The 14,363-nt window shown below is 36.8% G+C and overlaps 1 protein-coding gene and 1 non-coding gene across 2 annotated transcripts in view; both read left to right on the top strand.

The window, feature by feature from the left end:
- LOC120637675 (adenylyl cyclase 78C-like) overlaps nucleotides 1-14,363 on the top strand; it is a 137,553-nt gene that overhangs the window by 25,610 nt on the left and 97,580 nt on the right. The gene's annotated exons all lie outside the window — the stretch shown is intronic.
- On the top strand, nucleotides 7,152-7,270 carry LOC120623552. The gene has a single exon (XR_005658711.1). It is a non-coding gene; the product is annotated as a 5S ribosomal RNA (ribosomal RNA).

Below are 14,363 nucleotides of genomic sequence, written 5' to 3'. Positions count from 1 at the left end.
GGGTTGATATTATCATATGACGATGAAGAGACTGTAGTATTACTGCGACTCATAGTTGACGCGGGTGAAACCGCAGGGCACAGTTAAATATTATTAACCTTTCACGGAGAAAGCTCGTAAACGAATTGGAGCCTCGCAGTTCCTTCATACACTGAAAACTTGAAATGAAGTAAAAGCTTTAAAAGGCGCTATTCACACATAGACACATTTTGCAGCCGACACAGGAGACAGTAACTGGTGGTAAGTAAGACCAGTAGGGCCAGCGGGGTGGACTACGGCCTTAACCCTTCTCACTGCGGGAGGAGACCCGTGCCGATGGGTTGATAATGGTGAATTTTCAGTCATGAAAATTTTGTTTTCGAATCTTACAACGAAGATACAACTTGGCGATATTTGACGGCCGATTGGGCCGGCGATGAGCATAAATGTTTTTCAGTGTCTGGGTGTTTATATGTATATTGCTATTTATTTCTGTATAAAAATATTCATCATAAAAATATTCATCAGTCAACTTAGTAAGCATAACACAAGCTACGCTTACTTTGGGGCTAGGTGGCGATGTGTGTATTTTTGTAGTATATTTATTTATTTTATGTTCACCTAGTCTCTAGTTCACCTAGTAGTTCTTACATGTGGATAACGTCTCTCGGTACATCGAGATACGTGCGGTGCCTCACGCCTCTTTAGCTTTACAACCAACATGTTGGATTATCTTAGTAACTCTGGTTCTGTTACGGATCGCCTCTTTTCGATTTGCTCAAGCAGAAATATTCTGAGCATAGTTCTCTACATCGCCTATGAAATTACGCTGTTAGACTCATTTCTCAGACGATGTAGAGTAATAAAGCTAATCTTATAGTAAAGTTAGCGACTATGCTTTATAGTTTTTAGAGATTTCTGGCAATATTTACGTATAAAATACTTTGTCTTTGAGGCGCTGTGGAATTATGAACAAAAATATGTCGGGTGGATTCGCGAATGTGACTTTTTCGATGTAATTAATATAAACTCGGTCGTTTTATGGACATAATTAGTCACTATTTTTGCTTCCTCCAATCAGAGACAGTGGTGAACCTGTGCCCAGTCATCATCATAATTCCAACGGATAAACGATCACTCACAAGGTGTTCTGTAGTGCGTTCCAAACGATACTGGGACGCTTGTTTCAAGCGGCTCCCAGCGATTCGTTTGATATCCTCTTCCCACCTGGTTTAGGGCCAACCAACGCTGCGTTTACCGGTGCAGAGTTGCCATTCCTACACCTTGGAACCACAACATTAATCGGTTCTCCGAGCTATGTGCCCCGCCCTTTGCTACCTCAGCTTCGCGACTCGTTGGGCTAAGTCGTATATACGTATATCGTTGCCTAGTGATACACACACACACAAATTGAGCGATAATAATATTAAATAAGACATTAACAGCAAATGCGATAAACCGAACGGTCGCGATCAATTAGCGAGCGTCAGTACTGTAAGTACCTCTGCCCCGTTGTTGCCATAACTGGATACTGCAACCAAAGTGTCCTGTGTCGAACAAAAGCTGTCTACATTTGTGCAGCGCCTTAATGCACAATTTCCGCGAAACTAAACACTTAACAAGTTTCTGATTGTGTTACCCGGCAAGGTTGCTTATACAATAACTAAGTATAAATAAACAACACAATCGAGAAAATGTAACTACACTTTAACTTTCTTGGCACTTGGTAAGAAAAAATAAAATGTTTCTTGAAAGATTTTAAAGATTTTCAAAATGTTAAATTATTTACAGAACAGCAAGGCTAGCTTGGGCAGGAGACAATTATCTCCCCGGGTAAAGAACAAATATTCCTCCCACAGCTTTATCAACTCTCAGAGCATTGCCGCACAAGTGGAAATAATATCCAAATAATATATGTGTAAAATAAACGGGGGTAAACTTCTATTCCACGTTCCTGTGCTTTAGTATGCGGACACGTTAATCACGGAAATTTTTTTTTTCTTCCGTCTGTGCTAGCCAGTTGCCCGCAACTTTGTCCAATTAGTATTTTATGGGATGTGGGAAGAAATGTATTTTCCAATGGTATTGGCAGCTGTTTATTTGAAATTAATGCAGCTTTACTGTATGATCTTAAATCCGCGAACGAAAAAACCACAACAGCAAAACACACAAAGAGGATACAAACGCTTAACGCTGTTAAGTTTGTAGACCTCAACAAAGGACAAACTTTATAACTAACTTCGATGCTTTGTAGCTTTACCTGCCTGCATATTAAATTGTTTCAGAAACCCGTTTATTATGATTGTCAACGATTTATATTGATTGGTTTCCTGTTTGGCATTCAAAACCTTTAGTGGCCGCCATATTGACTTTAGATTGCTTTAATTTAATCTATATTATATAACATAGTAATTGATTCTCGTGCGATGCGTGTAGGAATGGCAGAGTTGAAGATATCGATGCATAGCTACGATTTTCGTGTTAAATGAATCTAAGTAGGTATACTATAAATGAAAAATATCGGCAGCTACAAGTTTTGTTGTATCCGTGACTTGTTACATTTCATAAATGCATTTAATACGGTTCTGCATTTAAAGGCAACTGTGAAAAAAGATTTTATATGCTTTCAAAAATTTATATTTCATATCGACGTTTAAAATATAGGGGTCTCTAAAATATTCCGATATTTTTTTATCAGGCCTAGACGCTATCATATAAATTATTGAAAGCAAAACTACTTGTTTCTAAAGAAGGCTAGTCATTATGTACGTATAAAACTTGCAGATGCGAAAAGTGAGGCAAAGTTTTCTGACTTAGCTCTACTTGCTGCTTCAGAATACTAATTGGCCATTTGGCTTGCTAATGGAATAAATATTCCATTTACGGACGGAAAATTACTTGTTAATCAAGATTTCGATCTCACCACTAAAAGTACCTGATTACATTAAATTGTACACAACTGTTACACAACAGGTACAGTACCTATTCTTAAAACGTTTAAAAACGAATAACGACAATAAAACAAATTGCAAAAATGCAAGATCACCCGTAAAATACAATGCTAAACAAAAAAAACATATTTAGTACTAGCTCGGAAAAGTTTTCTTTATTGATCGAAATCGGCGCGCAAAAGTAGCGTGGCGATGTGCTATTTAAATTTACCCTGTCACTTGCTTCAACGTTGGAGGAAAACATCGTGAGGAAACCTGCATACCTTAGAGTTCTCCATAACGTTCTCAAAGGTGTGTGGATTCCACCAATCCGCATGGTGGACTACGGCCTCAATTCCTTCTCAGTGTGGTAGAAGATCCGCGTCCTGACTCCTGTCCCATGCCGACAGGTTATGGATTGATATGATGATGATGATGAAGTCGTTAACAAAAAGCCCAAAGCCAGCCCACAACAGAATCTTGGTACTCGATGGACGGACGGATATACAGACAGCAACAGAGTTCTTTTAAGGGTTCTCTGATTATGAGGAACCCTAAAATTGAATTAATTTCTTAGCTAGGTACGTTGCAGACATATTTTCCTCCTTCAACAGGAAAGCAATATGGTTAAGTTGTTTACATACCATAAACCTATAGAACACACACGCATGCAGACTACAGTGTATAGCAGAGAGGACACAAACACAGCGCGTGTATACATAATATCTTATGCTTACGTATTCCAACGGAGGCAATGCCCAGTGGAATTTCATTCATAACAATTTGATTCATTCACAAAGTGCCTCGTAATATTATGACCTAATCAATTTACTATAAGAGTTTCCAATAATGATACAAGTTAATTAAAATTAAAGGCCTAGTCACGCACCAGATATAATATAAAAATAGAATCAAGTGTTTTTTCCTCGTGGACAAATTTATAGACAAAAGGTTGGTTTTCTATTTCAACATTAATTTTTCTATCTCTCGCGAGATAGAAAAAATAAATGTTGAAATATAAATTGTTGATGTTAGTAAAAAGCAACTGCTGAGTTTCTTGCCGGCTTCTTCTCTGAAGAATCTTCTGCCAAATCGGTGGTAGAGCTGGCAACGGTGAGCGCTGTGAATTTAAGTAGGAAACCCCGGGTTCGATTCCCGTCAGGGAAAATTTGGGAATTTATTATTTATGATTTTTCTCCGGTCTGGCCTGGTGGGAGGCTTTGGCCGTGGCTAGTTACCACCCTACCGACAAAGACGTGCCGCAAAGCGATTTAGCGTTCCTGTGCAATGTCGTGTAGAAACCGATAAGGGGGTATGACTACCATACTCTTTAACAGGTTAGCCCGCTATCTTAGACTGCATCATCAAATACCACCAGGTGAGATTGCAGTCAAGGGCATACCCATTTTTGACGCGACACGGAAACACCAACACGGATGTACCTAGCTCTTCGCGATCCGTAGTAGAACAAGCTTAAAACTATCATCATTAACATTTCAACGGATTGCCCTTCAAAGCTTGGCAAGATTTTTTTGTAGAGAGTTTAAGAAACAACAGTCCTAGACCGCTTGTATCCATTGGCTCCCAGCCGATCTCTGCCCACCTCGTTGGAAGTCAACCAACGCTGCATTTCAAGCACCTTGTGACCCCAACATCCATCTGTTACGTGCCCAGCCCATTGATACTTCAGTTCCGCGACTCGCTTAACTTCAGTTCCGTGACTCGTTCCGCGACTCGTTTAGCTATCGGTACCTCTTAGTCTTCTACGGATCTCCTCATTTCTGATTTGATAACGTACGTACGTAACGTACTCCATCGCAGCTAAGTTAATCTAGGCTATGAGGCTCTCTTATGAGGCCCTCTTATGAGGCTAACAAATATACTGTTAATATACTGTTTAAAAAAAACAATCCTAAGTGATAAGTGTTTTAGACTGTGGTACAGAGTACAAAGCAAGAAATAAATATTTTCTATGACATTTTTTTGTAAAGCACACTTGTTTTTATAAAAAAAAAGAGTCTTCATTTTGGAAAGTATACAAAAGAGATTTTTATCGTAAACTAAGATGGGTTTATTTTTAATACATACTTCACCTTATAAAGTACCTATTGAATAAATTGTTTACATAATTAGACAAAGTAAGAACGTATGACCCATGGACTGAGTAGGCGTTTTAAACGAAATTCAATTCATCGTCATCACCATCAACCCGTTAGTTGCCGAATACAGGGCTCGGGTGTTCTCTTAAAATGAGAAGTGTTTAAGTCCTAGTCCCTAGACCACCACGCGAATAGGTACACTTCGCACGCTCTTGAGAATATTATGGAGAACTCTCAGTCATTCTGATTCAAGATGTTTTCCTTCTTAAACAAAGTGATATTTAATTGCTTAAATCAAAAACGCACATAACTCCGAATACAAAGAGGGATCAAACTGTGTGACCACTTCAATTATTAATTCGTAATTTAATGTTTATTTGAAAACCACTTTATATCCAATTTTCTACGTAAACAGTTATAATATCGAAAACAAACATATTATTTTCAATCAGTGTCCGATATGATCGTAAAAAATAAGTCATCCAATCATCTGAGTCAGCAGGCCGGAATGAATTTAACACAAATCCTTAACGAGCTCGCCGAGATCCGACAAACAAGTGATATAGCCTTTTTAAGCTTTTATGTATTTACCTAATATTATATTTACTAGCTGTGCCACCGGCGATAAATTTAAATAATTAAAAAACGGTGGTAGCCCAGTAGGTAAGGCTTTTGGTTCCCTTTCGTTGCAACCGAGTTCGATTCCTGGCACTTACCTTCTAACCTTTTGAAGTTACGTGCGTTTTAAGCAATTAATATCACCAAAAGGCAAGAGGCCTTACTGCCATCGCTTAAAACAATATTATCTTAAAATGAAAGTATATGTGGCATTGACGTCCTAAAAGTACGGATATTATTTCTGTAACTAAACGTCTACCATTTAAAAAAGTTACTCAGATCTCTGGTACAGACATACTTGTGATGTCAAATCCTTACAATTAGTTAGGGTTGTCAATTTTTTTTGGCTTTGAAAACTGATATAAACGTTTCAAATTCACCACAAAATCAGACCCAATGTCTGGGTCTCGGCTATCATTTGCGAAATGTTAGTGAATACCCGGTCTATTTCATTTCCATATGGAACTTATTTTGTTTAATTAGCCAGCTGTAAGATACGATAAGTTTACTTCACTACCCTAATGCCGTGTCGTGTTCCATAGATGGGTAAATACAAAAAAGACACTTCAACATAATTCAAACACTAGCTTTTGCCTGCGTGTTTCATCCGTGGTCATTATAGTTTATTCGCAGACCTCATTCATAAATTAGCCTATGGTACTCTCTGTCCTTCTCCATACAACTCCAGGCCAAACGTCAAGTTAATAGGTTGCTTAGTTTGGCGTTAAGGAAGGACAAACAGCAAGGCTAGTTAGTTTTTTGACAACCCTAATGCCTATACCCCTGCAGCATTACATAGATGGGCAAAGGTAAAGGCACATTGGCTTGTCCAGTCTCAAGGATAAACTTTAACTATTGTCTAACATGGCAACTTCGTTTCCTAACTACGTACGGGGGTTTAGTTTAACGACCCTGTTAAGTAGGAGTTATACTAATATTGCACTGTGACTCTACGTTCCTACTGTTAGGGATAACGAAACTGAGGCATGCATAAACATCTTTGCCTTAGGTGTGTTTTAAAATGGTGCTGCATTTTAATTTATGACTCATTGGTGCCGAATCGGTTTAGCATAAATCTCTTGAGATCATGATATGACTGGATTCTATTTCAGTATGGAACGTAGTAATTTTGATTTTTTTTCGATTTGAATCTTTAAATGAGACTTCCACGTTTAACTTTTGACGGCCGACTGGCGCAGTGGGCAGCGACCCTGCTTTCTGAGTCCAAGGCCGTGGGTTCGATTCCCACAACTGGAAAATGTTTGTGTGAAGAGCATTAAGTGTTTTTCAGTGTCTGGGTGTTTATATGTATTTTCTAAGTATTTATGTATATATAATTCATAAAAATATTCATCAGTCATCTTAGTACCCATAACACAAGCTACGCTTACTTTGGGGCTAGGTGGCGATGTGTGTATTGTCGTAGTATATTTAAAAAAAAAAAAAAAAACTAATTATTGACGGGTATTTATTATATTATCTGACTGATTGTCGTATTCTGATTGTGTAATTCAATGAACCTGTCGCCAACGGCCATACCATGTTGTATACACCGGTTCTCGTCCGATCACCGAAGTTAAGCAACATCGGGCGCGGTCAGTACTTGGATGGGTGACCGCCTGGGAACATCGCGTGCTGTTGGCATTTTGCTTTGTTTTGAATAGAATCTAAAATAAATAAGGAAGTCGATTTTTATGGCTTATTTACCTTGTTTTCTTTTCAATATTAGTGGACAACAATTTGATTGTTAGGTTTTTTAAGTCATTTCAGGGTAACCTCAGTATTTGATTGTAAATATAAATTATAGTAATTTTATTAAAACAAGCAATTATTAATTAAAACTACTGTTAATTTAGTAAACGTCAATTATTTGTAATAATGAAATGAAAAAAAAATATGTCACAAAGAAGTTTCACCTCTTACGTGTGTGTATTAGTGTACACACACTTTTTGATGTGAAACATCTTCAGGCGGAGGGTAAACCTTATTGTTGGCGTGGCGACACAGGCCGTGGCGACGCTACGCCACGCTATATGATTGAATTTTTATATTTCGTATGTAACAATAAAAATGAATATTAATTTTGTAATAAAACAGTAATTATTAAACGACTTACAAAAAGGAGTGGTTATCCATTTGGTTGTATTTTTTTTTATTGGGGGAACAAATTTGTAATGCGTTATCTTTTGATTATGCAATATCTGCAATAACTTACAGAAAACAATTTCGATGTTTCACATCTGCCAGGCGTCCCGTGACGGCTCACACATTATTTTTTATGCATTTTTATTTGTTTGTTTTGACGAATTGTAGTGCTAAACAAGGGCGGTGAGTACATACAAATGTACAAAAATTACAGAAAATATGCCGGTGGCGTTGTTTATTAGTTGTGGCCAGCGGCTTTGTAGTGTATGCATGACCAAGCTCCGGGACAATTACAGTGCAACGTTCTCCCAAGTCGGTAACTGGGTGAGCTTTAGGATTCCGAATGTCTCACTCGTACTAGTGTTAGCTTATCGAGATACAGAGAAAGAAGGTACCTTCATTAAGCTGATGGCACCATTATTGGTCTGCGTTCAATTCTGTGACTTAATGACCCTAGCTTGAAAGAAAGAGTTTAAATTGAAATTTAAAAGGTAAATTACATTCAAAGTCTCCAAAGTTCAAGTAGGTAATGAAATCCAGACAATTTTATTATTCAGCTTTTGAAAAGAAAAGTCAGAGACGAGAAGTTTTCCATCTCTTTTCTTTGTAAGTAACTAATTGTATTTTACTGAAACATAAAATTATATTCGGTTATGTATCTTGTTATCATCAAAAGTAGATAAAGTTTTCTTCATTTATTGTCTTTAGTACAAGATTTGCTGACTCGCAATCGAGGAGTCATTTTCGAGTATTGAAATACTTGAAAATCAGAGTAAAGTGTATCTTATTCCTACGTGTTAAAGGTCATATTTGCCTTGAATTCTTCAATTAGGCAGAACGTTTGTAAAATAGAAGTCCGTAGTAACCGATTTGCAATTCTAAAACAAGCAGTGTTAGGCCCATTTTACTTCGACGGTATTTGATATCTACTTTCAACAAACGAGTTTCAGAACTTGTATGTGATGCAGGCGTTACTATGTGTGAAAATAAAGTTAATTTGCTACATTCCGCGAAAAGCAGGAGAATCTGTATGGTGTAATTTCTTATTTCTTCAATCTTTATAATCCACACCAAAAAAATCTTCGGCAATGTAACCTCTACACACGTTTCGCTTCGACACCGGACCATCCTCTGGGAGATGTTGACTTTACAACGAAGTTATTAAATTTTTTTTGATGAAAGTTTTTTAAAATAACTTTAATCTGACAGATTAACATAACTCCAATCACGATTTCAATTTACAAATCGGTTAGCAGAAGGTTGATCATGAAAATGTAATCTCTTGCGCCATTAGATATCATGTTCATCAGAAGCTACTCCAAGATACTGAAAACTTAAAAGTTATAATTAATACACAATTAAAAAATATTAATAATCGATTGGCGCAGTGGGCAGCGACCACGCTCTCTGATTCCAAGGCCGTGGGTTCGATTCCCACAACTGGACAATGTTTGTGTGATGAACATAAATGATTTTCAGTGTCTGGGTGTTTATCTATATGTTATAAGTATTTATGTAGGTATATTATTCATAAAAGTATTCATTAGTTATCTTAGTACCCATAGCACAAGCTACGCTTACTTTGGGTCTAGATGGCGATGTGTGTATTGTCGTAGTATATTTATTTATTATTTATTTTTTAGACAAGGATGGTTCTAATAACCACCATGCTGATTTCTGCTGCCAAGCAGTGTTGAAGCCTATGCCTCAGGTTGCGGAACTAGTTCCTTGCATGCCCTGCGAAGAGTTGCTCCGTTTATAAGCGATCGTTTTTCACCTACCATCAGGTGTGCCATGCTTGGTTCGTCAATTGTTACTATAAAAAAAAAAACCGGTATCAGGTATTGATTTCGGATGTAAATAGAATAGAATAGAAACAATTTATTGCAACACAACACAATAAAAAAAATACAAAGAATACAGTAATAGTACTTAGTGCTAGGGTGCAAAGGCCTTATCACTAAGAGTGATCTTTTAAAGGCAACCTGAGCGAACGAAGCTTAAATCTACTGGATATACCCTTTTTTTAATGTCTATATGTTGTTATATGTTCGAAGTTTCCGATTACGAAACAAATGAATTAAGTGCGTCGAACTATCTTGAACAGTTTATATAAAAGAGACCTCCGTGATAGCTGACAGGTTTAGAATGCATTATCCAAGAATGAAAGGCGAATTTTGCTAAACTGGAGCGCGAGTCTAAAAACAGATTTGTGACTTTAGTTACGAACTAAAATGAGTTTGTAATTATAAAAGGAAGTACTTGACCTAATTGTACAAAGTGATTCGGTAACGGGATTAATTGATATCCTCATTTGACTTTTGTTTATTCGTCAACATATTTAATAATAATAATAAAAATCCTTTATTGCCATACACTATTGTTAATACAAGATTATTATCTAAATGATTATCAATTAATATTAACAATATGGCAAATGGCCGCAAACTCAGCCTTGTGCTGTGCATTAGCAACAATGCTCAGCGCAGATTTTCAGTCTGCACCAGGATCAAACTAAGCAAACAACCGCGACGCCCGTTGCCTTATTACTATAACTAGAGTAAATTTTAATAAAAAAAAAAAATCCAAATAAACTGTAAAAGAGAACAAATAAAACTAAAACTAACCCAAACAGTACTGATTGACAGTTCAAAGTAAACAAGTAAGTGAGTAAATAAAATTGTAGAAAAAATAAAATAAAAAACAAAGTTAAAATATAAACAAAACAACAAATAATAGCTGACTGGTTAAATGACTTCCTGTTTATTCAATTATTCCAAACAGAACTTATTCTGCATAGACAAATCTCGCTGCTTCAATTTGTAAGTTAAGTTAAAAAAAAATTAGCTTGTGTTTAAATACTATTTCGCCAAGAATATTAATTATCACATGTACGGAACGTACGACGATTTAAAGTATCGTCATCATCATAAGCCTTTAATCCACAGCCGCACCACGCTGGGCAGACAGATAGATAGATAAAGTCTTTATTGCACAAATTAAAAGCGAAAACAAGAAATAACAAAACATCAAAACGTTGATGATCGCGGTAGATAATAGTATTATAGATCATAGTAGATAGTAGTAAAAGCCCGTTCCCTGTTATATTCCCTAAGTCGCCTCGTCGAAGAGAAGGGGTGGTGATAACTGTATTTAGATCTGCCGTCCCAAATGGCATTTGAAGTATGCTTACAGACAAATGACTGGTCACCGATAGCATATCTAATTGCTGTTGATTAATTAACTACTCAATTTAATTTTTCGCTTCGGCGGCTTCGCTTTCGGGTTGATAATACAACTAACAACTAATAACTCGTTAAAGTCATCCATCGAAAAGAAAACCTCGAGGGTTTTTTGTTAAAGAAACTCAAAAGGTTTTGCAAGAACTGCTCCATTATTCAATACTGAAATACGTCTTATGACAAACTGTCGCACGAGCGCAAGCATAAAACGGAGTTGCGGCTTCCAAGGAGTCTGCAAAGGGAAGTACTTGACCCAATTTCGTAGTAATTGGGGAACGGGATTAATTGATATTCTCATTTGGCTTTTATGTATTCTTTAACAGCTAAGCGTGTTTACGGACAAGTGGCTGATCACCGATGGCAGATTTTAATGCATTTGGGTTACTGACGTCATTATGACTGCATTCCTTTACAGCGCAAGAGTTTTTTTAAAGAAAACTACGTATGATAGTTCGTTAAACAAGTTTGTGTTACCTTGCAAGGCGGGAGGTCTTAGTTTCGAGTCCGGCGTGGATAATGTTTATCCGTTAGGATGACCTCACCAGAATTTAATGAAATAGAATGGCTGCTTCTGCCTTTGGCAATTTTGTCTCACATCGGTCTGGACATTGTGTCTTTTAGTTCTAAGCAAGGTTAAAATATATCTGTTAACTACATGGTTGGCGAGTAAATCAAAGTAATAATTTTTGTGACATTTGGTATTCGTTTAACCCTCCGCTGCGATATATGTGGCCGCGTGTTTTTACTTAGCTTGGCAACGACTCGTTGACTTCAATTATTACCAAGACGTCAAATTTAAGTTTGTTTGAGAAAACCCCGAGATAGTCCAGTATGCAATAAAGGTATGAGTGTATTATGTGCAAGGGGTTTTGGAAAAAATGTCGCACGAGTGCGAGAATATAAACGGAGTTGTTGCTTCCTAGGTTTGTACTTATAAAGGAGGTACTTGACCCAATTTCTTAACAATCGAGGAAAGTATTTGAATAACTCATTTGGTTATTATGTTTTCAAGTGACTTAGCAATCGTGAATTGTTAAGTCCCTTGAAAGTGGACTTTGATTGTATCTGTGTACACTAAATAAACTCTTCTCTTCTTTATCTACTTTCATATCCAAATTTCTTTTTGGACTTTTGTCTGACTGTTTGTCTGCTGTCCATCCGTTCACAACTTAGAGTATGGCTACGCTCTTGAACCTTATGAGTCAAATAATATTATTATACCTGTAGACACCCACGCTGTTCTAGACAAGAATAGCTACTTAACTTTATACCTTCCTTGAATACATTATTTCATGGATGATCGCACAAAGTACGTTTCGTTACTTTAAAAACCACGCGGAATTCTCAGATAGTGTAAGTTATGGCTTAAGTTTTGTCTTAGACAAATGACGGCCATAGTTTTAGTAAATGCGTCTTTGTAAGCATTTCTTCCGTCAGGCAAACATATCCAGTTGCAAATGGAAAAGATAGAAGGCGAAAGGATAATATTTTCTTATGATATAAGTCATTTTATTTCGTGTGTTATGTTAAACAGCGTTTAGGCAATTGTCTCTGCGTACACTAAATAAACTCTAACAACCTCTAAACCACTGTACCTACTGTAGGTAGGTATTTACTTTATTCCACATATTTCTCTCTTTTCCCATACAAATTTCTTTTAGCTTAATATCTTTTTATAGTCATAAAAGTTACCAATCCCAGACAATCAGTATTTTGTACATTTGACAGATTTATCTACGTTTCCATGCAAATTACTTAAACTATTTTTTGTTATCTTTTTTACTGTGTACCCTCTTAACTAATTTTTATTATTTCTAAGCTTATCTTGAGGAAAATTATGGTTTATTAACAATCCTAAGGCTAAGGAGCCTTGTAAACGAAGTAAAAGCGTAAGCAGGCGAACAAAATATCTCTATAGTTTTATTATATATATATATATATATAATACAGTTAGATTAACGAATTGACTCTAAACTCACTTGGGATTTAGTAACTTTTACCAGTGGCGATATGCCTTCTCTATACAAAATTGGCATTAAGAACAAACGACGATGTGAAATTATGCGTCTTGTATATGACGATTGGTTGTCGTGGTTGAACGGCTGACTTAGTGGGAAATGGTGAATGTCAGTGAGAGTCTAAGCCGATGGGCCGCCCGTTATGGGTTATAAGTATTATTTTTGTGTGCGCAGCGACCCTGCTTTCTGAGTCAAAGCCGTGGGTTCGATTCCCACAACTGGAAAATGTTTGTGTAATGAACATGAATGTTTTTCAGTGTCTGAGTATTCATGTATATTATTCATAAAAATATTCAATCTCTTAGTACCCATAACACAAACTACGCTTACTTTGGGGCCAGAGGGCGATGTTGTATTGTCGTACATTTATTATTTATAAAACTAATGATTTATTCGCTAAATATTTTGGCGGCAAGTGTTTGTGATATTCCGTTCGAGACCTAACGTCAAGTTTACATGTATTCCTTAGGTTGGTGGTGGTAAATATCCACGGTAAAATCCCAGAACGGAAGAGACAAAATTCTAAAATTATAAATAAGAAAATTGCCCGATTACATATTGGTATGAAACCCGGACCAGGGCGGACTCACCACGGCACCAGGTAAGTCGAACGAGAGAAATAATACAGAAAACTGTAGGTTTCCTAATGTAAATGTAACAGAGTACAGACAGGTCTCAGAAGAAGCCCATAGCCATCTCAGTCTGGTATTAGATTTCAGAAATACGCTTTCAAACGTGTTTTGCACCATATCCATTCATTCCTTCCTACTTAACTCTACTTTTCATTATTCAGAGTAATTAACTAAAAAAATGTAGACTTTTTATTAAAACTCACACAGAATTTAGCACAGTTCGAATTAATTACGAACTTCGTATAACTTTATGTGTTTAATTTAGCGGAATTCACTCCGAAATCCAATAGAGAAAAACCCGAGTTTTTAAATCTGACAAAGACGTGCCGCTAAGCGATTTAGCGTTCCGGTGCGATGTCGCGTAGAAACCGATTAGGGGTATGACTCCATACTGCCTAACGCGTAAGCCTGCTACCATCCTAGACTGCATCATCACCAGGTGAGAATTGAGATTGCAGTCAAGGGTTAATCTGTAGTCGGCCTAAATTCGTTGCTGCGTGAAAGAAGGACAAAGCAACAAATACAAGTAGTAGTGGATCTTCCTGTGACAGAGCTCATCCGGGGCCTGCTTCTAAGCAGCCGTGTCGTTAAGGAATTCATCAATCGTGTAGTAACCACGATTTGTTAAATGTATTTTAATATAATGTTTAAACTTAGGTAAAGGTAGATCTTATATTACCTTCGGTATCATGTTATAAAA

The sequence above is a fragment of the Pararge aegeria genome, chromosome 4 (genome assembly GCF_905163445.1).
Source record: "Pararge aegeria chromosome 4, ilParAegt1.1, whole genome shotgun sequence".
NCBI lineage: Eukaryota > Metazoa > Arthropoda > Insecta > Lepidoptera > Nymphalidae > Pararge > Pararge aegeria.
This window is presented reverse-complemented; position numbering and strand designations above follow the sequence as displayed.